The sequence below is a fragment of the Periplaneta americana genome, chromosome 11, assembly GCF_040183065.1.
Source record: "Periplaneta americana isolate PAMFEO1 chromosome 11, P.americana_PAMFEO1_priV1, whole genome shotgun sequence".
Classification (NCBI taxonomy): domain Eukaryota; kingdom Metazoa; phylum Arthropoda; class Insecta; order Blattodea; family Blattidae; genus Periplaneta; species Periplaneta americana.
The window spans coordinates 82,782,998-82,792,989 of NC_091127.1; the positions used below are offsets into that span (position 1 = coordinate 82,782,998).

The window sequence follows — 9,992 nt, forward strand, 5'->3', positions numbered from 1 at the left end:
TTTTTAAGTTGTAGGCCTACTGTATCTTCTTACTCTTCTGTCACAGTCTTGTTTTCATCAGCACCTCTGTTAAATATTGCTAATTGAGTATCTTTAATATCCATGCTTTCATCTAGTTTGTATTTTATTAATTAATCTACATCAGAACTCATTTCCACTATTTTTTCAGTGCCTGCGTGAGGTAACAGACTGATGCACTGAAATATCTATACAGTCTTTAACATTCTTCTTCCCCCCCCCCCTCCCCAATTGCGAATGGCTTCATTTTTTCCACAATAAATGTGTTAGCCATAATGAATAAGTTTTCATCTTGTTTGCGACCTTGTGAGAGTTCTTCTGTTTTTGGTCGTTTAGATTTTCGAACAACTGTTTTCTCTCATCCCTTATAGGCTAATAGATAAAAAATTTCGATGTTGGTACAAGGTCTTGTAGAATTACATTATTCTAATCACTCTAAAATTATTAGTAAATTATAATTAATGCAGCTAAACATTAAGTGATAAATCAATTAAATAATTCCACAAATTTTAAAAACAATACTAGTACATGAAATGTTACTTTATCCATACTCTTCTGCATGCTTCCTACTGAAGGTCATCTTGTCATCTGATGTTAAATGTGCAATAAAGTGAATTGGTACAGAGCAGAACAAACAAAATGCTTTTTCATTTTCTTCAATACAAAAATTATCTTAATTCCCATCCCTTATGGAAAGAGGATTTTCTTTCAAACTGTGCCATAATCATTAAATATCATACACCACTGATGGCTTCAAAGCTCTGTAATGTCATGGAAAGAACGTACATAGTGGGGTGAATTTGAGAGGATGGTGAGAGTGGTAAGAGTGTAGGCTCCCCATGGGTGCAAGCTCGCCCTATGGTGCTCTAATGCTGACATGAATTTGTACCATAGGTTAGGGTAGAATTTTCGTAATTGCTTAGTAATCTACAAACTAATATTTAAGGTATTTCAGAACATAAGATTGTGATAACCTAAGTAAGATAACTTATATGAATTTTTTTTATTCCAATTCTGCTGCTGCTGTCATGCTTTAATTTGCTGTAAAATGTGCAATTTCCTCCCCCCCCCCCCCAGCTCTGAAACATTTTACAATGGTAAAGATATACTAGCAACAGTTGTGACATAAAGTAGTGGACAACAAATGATCAATAAGTAGATGAATTTCAACTCTGCTCGAAGTATTATAAAGCAATTTTAACTTTTTTTTTTTTTAGACTTTAATTTAGCCAATTATATAACACTGTATGGAACTAAACATCCATATGAATTTGTTTAGTTTATTTTTGTATTCAGTAGCTGTAAGTCACATTTTTCTGTTACAGGAACAAATTTGTGTGGAGTACCCATTGAAAGATGACATTAGTGGCATAATCAGAACATGTCTGATGCTAACAGGAGCTAGTCTTGGAGTAGTGGCTGGGCTCTTAGCCGTATTTTCATATTTCCCAAACAAATATAGATGATGATAATCCAGCGGAAGTAACTGCACACAACAGGTATGACTGCTGAATTGCTCTGTATACATCACACTTCTTTCAAGTTTGTATTGACTTCACTGGCTTATGTGATGTATTCTGTAAGCTATTATTTTCTGATTAAGAGGAAGTGTATGTAGTGTTAATTGGCACTTCAGCTTTGTTTATGTCAAACTTTGAAGAGAAGTAAGAACTTTATAAAGTTGTGTTACAAGAAAGAGAACAGTTATCTTGGTTGTCATGCACTGATGATTCATGAGTAAAACAAACAAGAATTGTTTTAAGATGTATCTTTTTGTGTCCATATTAATTATTTTATCTACCGTTACCATGTAAGGAATTACAAAAATATCTGCACATGCCCTGATATATACTGTAGGAAAAATTACAGTAATGGTTGTGGTTATCATTATCATCATCACTTCACGGATTAGAAAACTTTCCTGTTTCAACTTAGCTTTTCATCTATGTCTCAGACAGTCAACATTTCTTCCTGTTGCTTTGTAAAAGAATGCCTGTTTTGGAATCCATTCATTTTTCATTCTTGACATGTTCGATCCAGCAAGTTCTATAATCTTGAATCATTTCTTCTATGGAAAATATACCTAGTTCTGTTCTTATTTGGTAATTTCAAATCATGTCCAGTCATGCACATTTCTTTACTGTATTTGAAATGCATATCTTTGTTTTACTGTTCATGATACGCAACCATACAAAAAAAACTGTACTACAAAAATATCATATGATCACACAGAGGAATGGTCATGTTTAGTTGCTTCACTTGTTAGTGTGTTTTGTAATGTGTCCTCATGTGATTTAGTGCATGAGTTTTCAGTGTTCTGAGAAAGAATTCAGGCCTATGTTAAGCACTTCACCACTGGAATCATTTCTCATCCAGAAAATCAAGATGATATCACAAGGAAAAGTATGTTTCAAGAAAAAATTTGCAGAAAAGCAGCTGTTAGATTCAAAACATGCCACAAAGAATGTTTTATCGCAGAATAATTTACAGATAATGTGTAATTATATACACATAATATGGTTCAGATCTGACGTTTTCGAAAAGGAGGAGTTGAACAGGATGGCATTACAGACAACCCACTTCATATGTTGACACCTCTGCTACAGTAGGTCTATCAGAAAGATGAAATCAGTGTAGATATAATTGCGTGACAGTGTGACTTGTTCTGACTCTTGTTGATTCTACATTATCATAAATATGAAAAGTCATGAATTCACCTTTTATAATGCAAATTTCTTTGTAAAATGTGGTATAACAAGTAATTTCCATATACCCAGCACGATGTAGCCTAAAGGTGTTGCAAGCAAGAAACCGACTTCTGACATTTCCATTACATCTTTTTTTGAACTCCCTTCTACCCACATGGCATTACCATATTAGATTATTAACTTAGTGTTCATAATCTAAACACTTCCTTCCAGGCTTAAGAGTAATGTCCTTCTATTGTCTGCCTGTGGGAGAGAGAAGGTGAATGCTGCTAGCTGCAACATTGTGCTCTAGCCCTGTACCTTCCACGTGCTTCGCTAGAGATGTCAGAAGTTGCTTCTTCTTTGGTTGTAACAGCTGTAATATGTGCATTTACAAAACAAACAAAAATTATTTCCATAGAAGTACACACACTGATTTTCAGGAAGATTTTGATAACATAATATTAATTTATTGTTTGAGAGCTACAGTGAGAGAATTTGGTATTTCACATACAGTAGACATTTGATTATTCAGACTAATCACCGGGTAACTGAAAACATGGATAATACAAGTTTTGCTTTTTACTGCAGAATTAACCCTTTTATACATATACTAGGCATACAGTGCTGTTTTAAAATGTAATATTACAAACATTTAGCCTCCTATGGCGCACCCTGGGCAAGGATTCTTTCCATAAATTGGTCTACATAACTGGCCACATACGGATGAATGACTTAAGTAAGTATCCACCATTAGTTAAAAAATAAAAATTAACACACCCGATTATTACTTTTGACAGTAAGCTTTGGAGTGTGTTATATACTAGTCATACAGTGCTGTCTTTGAAAGTAATATTTCAAACTTAATGATTGTCAATTGAGAAATATACACATAAGCCTTAGTTATAAATATGTTAGAATCAGATTTGCGTCAGGAAATAAATCGGGGAAGAGGTGGCTTGTTCCAGGGTGATTACTTTTATATCAAGATCACTTTAAGACTTGTGCATTCGAATTCCAAGCTCAGTTTACATGAATTCAAAATTTCGTGACAAAATTAAAAAATAAACTTCAATGGTGCATGGATAACCCACAAACCAGATAATCCACACACGGATAAAATGTTGAGAGTTTGCTGTAAATTGAATAGCTTAGTCAAAATGTGTTCAGAGAATGCTGTATTTAAGGTTATATTTGAAAATGTTGTTGTCTAGTGCCTTGCATCTGGCAATGAAGCCATGAGCAGTATATTTGAAAATGTTCTCTCATGTAATTTTAATATGCAGTACAGTGTTAAATAGCTGGTTTTCAAAACCAGATTTCGCTACCTAGCATATGAGTCATTCCACATCAAATCGCACAAAATTATACAAATTTTGACCTTCATATTTCTGATTGCGTTTATATTTTTTTTACCAACTCTATGGGTCTAATAAACCAACAAGTGTATTTTTATTTCCTCCTAAGTCCACATGTTTTTAAAATATTACATGTTAAAATTCGTTAAAAATGTCGCACAATGCAACATTTAAAGCATCATATTTCTGACGATATTGATGTTAAAAATTTTTTGAAAAAATGCATTTAAAAGCTTAAAGTACTGTCTTTTATTAAATATTTACTAACTAATTTTAATATAATTATTACAAATATTTTTTTATAATTCAATGTTTAAAACATTTATATCAATGTGAAATAGCCCTATTAAAAATCTAAAAAAATGCCTACTAGGTGCACTAAAGTATTCTTAATAACTCCAGAAAAAATCAGAATGGGATCTCCAATAGTTTAATGGAAATTTAATTACTTACGGCACAATGTGTAGCGGTCGGCGCAGCTGCAGTGGACTGGAAGCGTTAAAGCGCGCTGGGAGGTTTATCGGCACTGGATGATTGACTGAACGTTGGAACATTACACCCAGTACGGATCAAGTCACTCGAGGAAACACTGCTAATTTACTTATCTTCAAATAATTGTACATTATGCTTTTTAAATGTTTCTTTTCTTTCACACTTTAAATTTTCATTCGCCTACCTTCTTTCTTGAAAGAAAATTGTTTTACTAAATCTTCAGTTTTTGACAACAGAATGAAAGAATGTAATTTTAATGTACCAGTTATTGGTTTTAGATTATGGTATCTGGCCTGCAAATTTTCAGTGTGGTTTTTGTGCTTATTCAATGTACAAAATATAAATGACACGTTAAAAATATTTATTGTGACCAATCAAACAGTTTTTTTTTTTGGTGTTGTTATAGGATCTTGTATAGGCTAACTCTCGTGGCAAGTCTTTTAACAGTATCTCCAATGCCATCACATGGACCTTTACCATGCGACGTTGCAAAGAAGTGTCATTCAGTACTAATTCCATACTTGTGTTCATGTAAGCAATTATTTTTAAAATTCTCTCTCTCTCTCTCTCTCTCTCTCCCTCTCTCTCTCTCTCTTTTTTTTTTTTTTTTTTTTTTTTTTTTTTTTTTTTTTTTTTTTTTTGTATCGTGAACTTCATCCATTGGAAAAGTAGATGACTTTCTTCATATAGTTGAATTCTTGCTTTAAGAAATTGATTGGTTCAGATTGAAAAAAGTGAAAGGGATCGGTGTCCTGTTTCATGGTTTCTGAGACGGCTATATTTTTCTAACGAATTTCTGTATCTCCTTTGAAATATATTACGAAAGGATTTATTTATTTATTTATACAGAATAAAGAATATAATTACAAACGAGAGAAATAGAAATAAAATAATAAAATCAATATAAAAAAGTAGATACAGTAGTATTAACAAAATTTGAGACCGAATGAGCAGTGAAGTTCAGATATAATATTAATAGGCCTATAAGAGAATATAAAATAAAATAAAATAGGAAGTAAAATTAAAATTGTACTGTATTGTGGCTTGGCATATGTTCCAATGCACACCTTGTATTGAATCTTGTATTACAAATTAATAATTTTCAGAAAAGTCTGCAATAACTATGTAATTTTCAGGTTGTACATTTCTTTGCATTCCATCAAAAATAGAATATGGCTGACTTTTGAAGGGATGACGATGCATCTTCTACATGAAAAACTTTACATCCTAGGAAGCCTTTTACTTTTTGAAACTTTTCACTGGGGTATCGTTTTTGTTGTAACTTTCTTTTCTTGATAGGGGATTCTATTGACATCAAACTCTTGTTTAATTCCTCAATATTCGTGATTTTAGCACTGTGTCCATAGAACTGCTAGAAGAAGAACTGGGATAATCACTTTTCCTGTCTGCACTTTCATTTGATTCATGGTTATTAATATCACAAGAACTACTGGCTTCACATATAATTTCACCTGACCTATCCTGAAATTGATTGATTTTTACGGAACAAATCACATATTTGCACATTCAAAGACTACTTTAAATTGAGGTTTATCAATAAGTCGCGACTTACGCGTCTTAGTGTACTTTTCTTTTTAAAAGCGTGATTAGGAAGGTAAATGGATTTAAACACTTGTTATATATTACGCAATCTTTACCATCACTCATGTTGTATAGAAGTCACATCACTGCGTGAAATTCAAACCCAAACTGATTATTTTTCTCTTCTATATTTTGTCTCCTGCCATCTGTTTACTGTCATAAAGTTTACTGCCTTACCCAGCCTTGCTATCATCAAACACTTGGCTATATTACAGTATAAACATATAGCATTGAGAAGGGATTCCCCTCTTAGCTGAGCTGACAATAATAAAATAATTTTAGATAAGATATTTACTGTTCCTTAAGATATTAATCATTTGATGATTAGTATGGTGACATCAGATGCATGGGGGGATTTTGTAGATCTGACCCCGGGCAACCTACTAGCCTATGGCTGCAAGCAGTTCATTAGCTGGGCATCGCGAGCGCGTGTATGCCTCCGGAAAATAAATTGTTACAAATGTATGGATACCGATCCCATATTTATAAATGCAGTAGTTTACAGATAATACATCAGTGAACAAGGCTATATTTTTTTCAGATTTTTAACGTGGCTATTTAATACAGTAATTTGCTTTGAAAAAGAAATGATTAAAAAAATAGGCCAAATTTTACATTTATTTGTGATAGGCCTAAAGTAATAAAAAGTGTTGTATTTAGTCTTTCAAATGCGCCAAACTGCAAATCTCAATTATATGTAGACATAGAGTTCCAAGTGAGTTTATGTAACAGTGCGCGCATAATTTGCGTAACTTCAGATAGTCATAACTACACAAATAATTAATAATTGTGAAAATAAAACAATACGGGTCTCCTTATTTGATGTCTGGAATTCATGAAAAAAAATTCGACCATTTTCGAGAAGGTCGTGTTTTATTGCTGTGCGATTTGACGTGGAATGACTCATATCTCTCCAAATTCATCACCAATCCTATATACTGGCCGAAATTTCATAACAAAATTTCTTCCAGCATGACTTGAACCAGTGCTCATTCTATAATATGGGTCTAAGCAGTCTTAGACCACAACACTATGGTGCAGGACATTTTATTAAAAATACAAGTAGTTTTATAAATATTCATAAAAACCAAATAAAGGGGCAAATCTGAGAAATGAAATTCTTGTTTAGATATGCTAATGACTTCGTATTATTTGGGGAGAACAAAAATGAAATAAAAGGTTTTTCTTTGCAGTTTTCCTTTTCTTTCCCTCCTCCCTCCCTTCCCATTATCTCTCTTGTTTTCTGACAGAAGGCAGTATCTTCGTCCATTTAAGTATGCTACTTACTACATAAATGCTGGTCTGTTATAGAAGATGCAGTTAACATTAAATCTTGAAATCGTTCAGCTTTCATTGTTTATTTTTTAAATATAAAAATATAATTGTTGTCCGGTTCTTTACAAATTTATGCCTATTGTCCATGTTTAGGTTGGATGAATGCAGTACCTTTTGGAACAGTTTCACAGACCTTGGTGTTCGAGATTAAATGTCGGACCTTCACTGCTCTTTCACCTCTGCAAGAAATATATTAAAATTACAGAGAAATATGTTTAAGATGTGTAGTGGATGATCAAGGCCGTCCATGCAATCTGCTTCAATGTATTTTGACAGTGATTCGTGGGTTGGGACTGGGCCTTGTCATGCATCTGGACGTTGTCATGAGACAACATTTTGTGATGCTTGTTTTTAATATTGTGTATTGTATTTTGAAGAATTCATCGTCTTTCTTCATTGTTTCTATTGTGAAATGATTTTGCATGCTACCAGTTTTTTCAATTTGTACAAGGTGTACATAAACTTGTGAAATATTGAAATATCTGTCTAAACAGTGATTGCACCTATGTATAGATTGACAACATTGTTTAAATAAAAAAGAACATTGATAAGGTCTGTTTACTGTACTATTAATTCTGATGTCAACAAAACAAATTATATTCATCCACAATTAATAGCTGTGATTGGAATGCAGGATATTGGTACTACTTTGAAGTGCTATGTGGCAAGGTGTGTACTGCATCATTGAAATAGTCCACAAGCAAAATAAAACTGTGACTATGTAAGATTAAGATTACTGTAACAATTCTAAATTATTTAAGTTAGCAACTGTTAATGTAAGTAATGTTGTCAGATAAATAATGGAATGATACCTTCTAAATCTGTGTCAGGTTCACTCTCCACTTTTGAATGGTTTTGTGGCTTATAGTGTTCTAACTAGCTACTGCGTAGGACATTGCACTTCACGTATTCAATTCTTAAACTGAATAAACTTGTGTGTTGAGATATAGCACATTGCTGATTTAGAAATGTTAGAACACTATAAAAAAAACAAAGGACGCCAGTGTTTCTATGGCTTCCTTTGTTTCTAGATGTAGATTATAGTTGTGAGTTACACACTAAACAACTTGTCAAGCTGCAGTGATGGGGTGAGGTCTTGGAAGTTCTGATGCTGATATAGGAAGGGTTTAGGGCTCTAGACTTGGGGCATATCAAGTACTTGTCTGAGAATGGGACCTGGCTCTATCAGGACTGATGCAAGTTGGCTCATCTGTCAGCATAGTATTCACGAATGCCACACAGGCCACTTGTTTGATTTGGATAATAATTGCATATATAGGGCGCACAACTGGTCAATGCAAGCCTAAGTGCAAAGACAAGCCAAAAGTTGCAGTGACATACAGAAAGGTATCATACATTACAAATAGCTTCTGCCTGAGTTGAAATTCTCGAAGCATTGCTTTATACAAGTGCCTGTACTCCGAAGTAACGTATTTTAAAATGTTATTTCCATTTCCTGATATATCCCTTTCTGTAATATGTAATTTTAAGTAAAATTTATTTATCTGTGGAAATAGATATATGCTTAAATGGAAACCTGGAACTATACTTTTACATGTTATGTTACCAAGTTATTTACAGAATTCATCCAATCAATGACATAGGAGTGGGTACAAGTTGAGAAATACACATCAGGATTAAAAATACATTGAACAAACTTGAATCTGCTTCATCTGGACTATCTTTATTAATTTCATCACATTGATGTGTCATATAAGAAGACAGAGAGTAATATTTTCATGTGGAAGACAATATATGCAATATATGACTCTCTTGTTAACAGACCACTGATAAAGAACTTTCACTGTAATATTTCCATGTGGAAGACAATATAGCCTATACAATATATGGCTCTCTTGTTAAGGGGTTAGGTACAGCTTACAGCAGTAAAATTTTGGAAATATTCAACATTTTTTCCTCCATTACTGTGTCTTGTACAATAATGAAAATTAGTATGTGTGAAATACTGTCCGGCTATATGAAAAAAAAATATTTTTATGATTTAAAAAAAATTTATATATATATATTTTTTAAATTAAAAATGGTGGCAGTTCACTGTGCAGTGATGAAGCGTTTTCCTCATAGCTCAAAAACTATCCAACATTGTGTGATTAAATTTTTTGTGTGTATTTATGCATGTCATATCTACAATATGATGCAAAATCACTTCTCTACCTTTGATAGCTTGTCTGATAAAAAATAAATTCGTTTAAAAAATGGTCAGATATCAGTATTTTCTTCTAACACAAATAAAAAAAATATTTATTAAGGAATGTAGTTGAAAGAGCATGATATTGTAAACATGAGTTTCAGCAATAAAATAAAAGAGAGAGAACATGAAAAAGTTATGAGGGAAACTATTTATCACTGCATAGTAAACTGCCATCATTTTGAATTTTGAAAAAAATATATATAAATATTTTTTTTAAATCGTAAAAATATTTTTTCATATAGCAGGACGACAGTGTTTTACACATACCAATTTTCATTATTGTTCAAG

The 9,992-nt window shown here is 32.7% G+C and overlaps 1 long non-coding RNA gene across 2 annotated transcripts in view; it reads left to right on the forward strand.

The window, feature by feature from the left end:
* LOC138709158 (uncharacterized) overlaps nucleotides 1-9,992 on the forward strand; it is a 35,908-nt gene that overhangs the window by 5,313 nt on the left and 20,603 nt on the right. The window contains exons 2-3 of one of the 2 annotated variants that reach the window (XR_011334851.1): nucleotides 1,344-1,517; nucleotides 7,586-8,047. This is a non-coding gene — a long non-coding RNA (uncharacterized lncRNA). Of the gene's footprint in view, nucleotides 1-1,343; nucleotides 1,518-7,585; nucleotides 8,048-9,992 lie in introns of those variants that run through there. The other variant, XR_011334852.1, reaches the window with a different exon arrangement.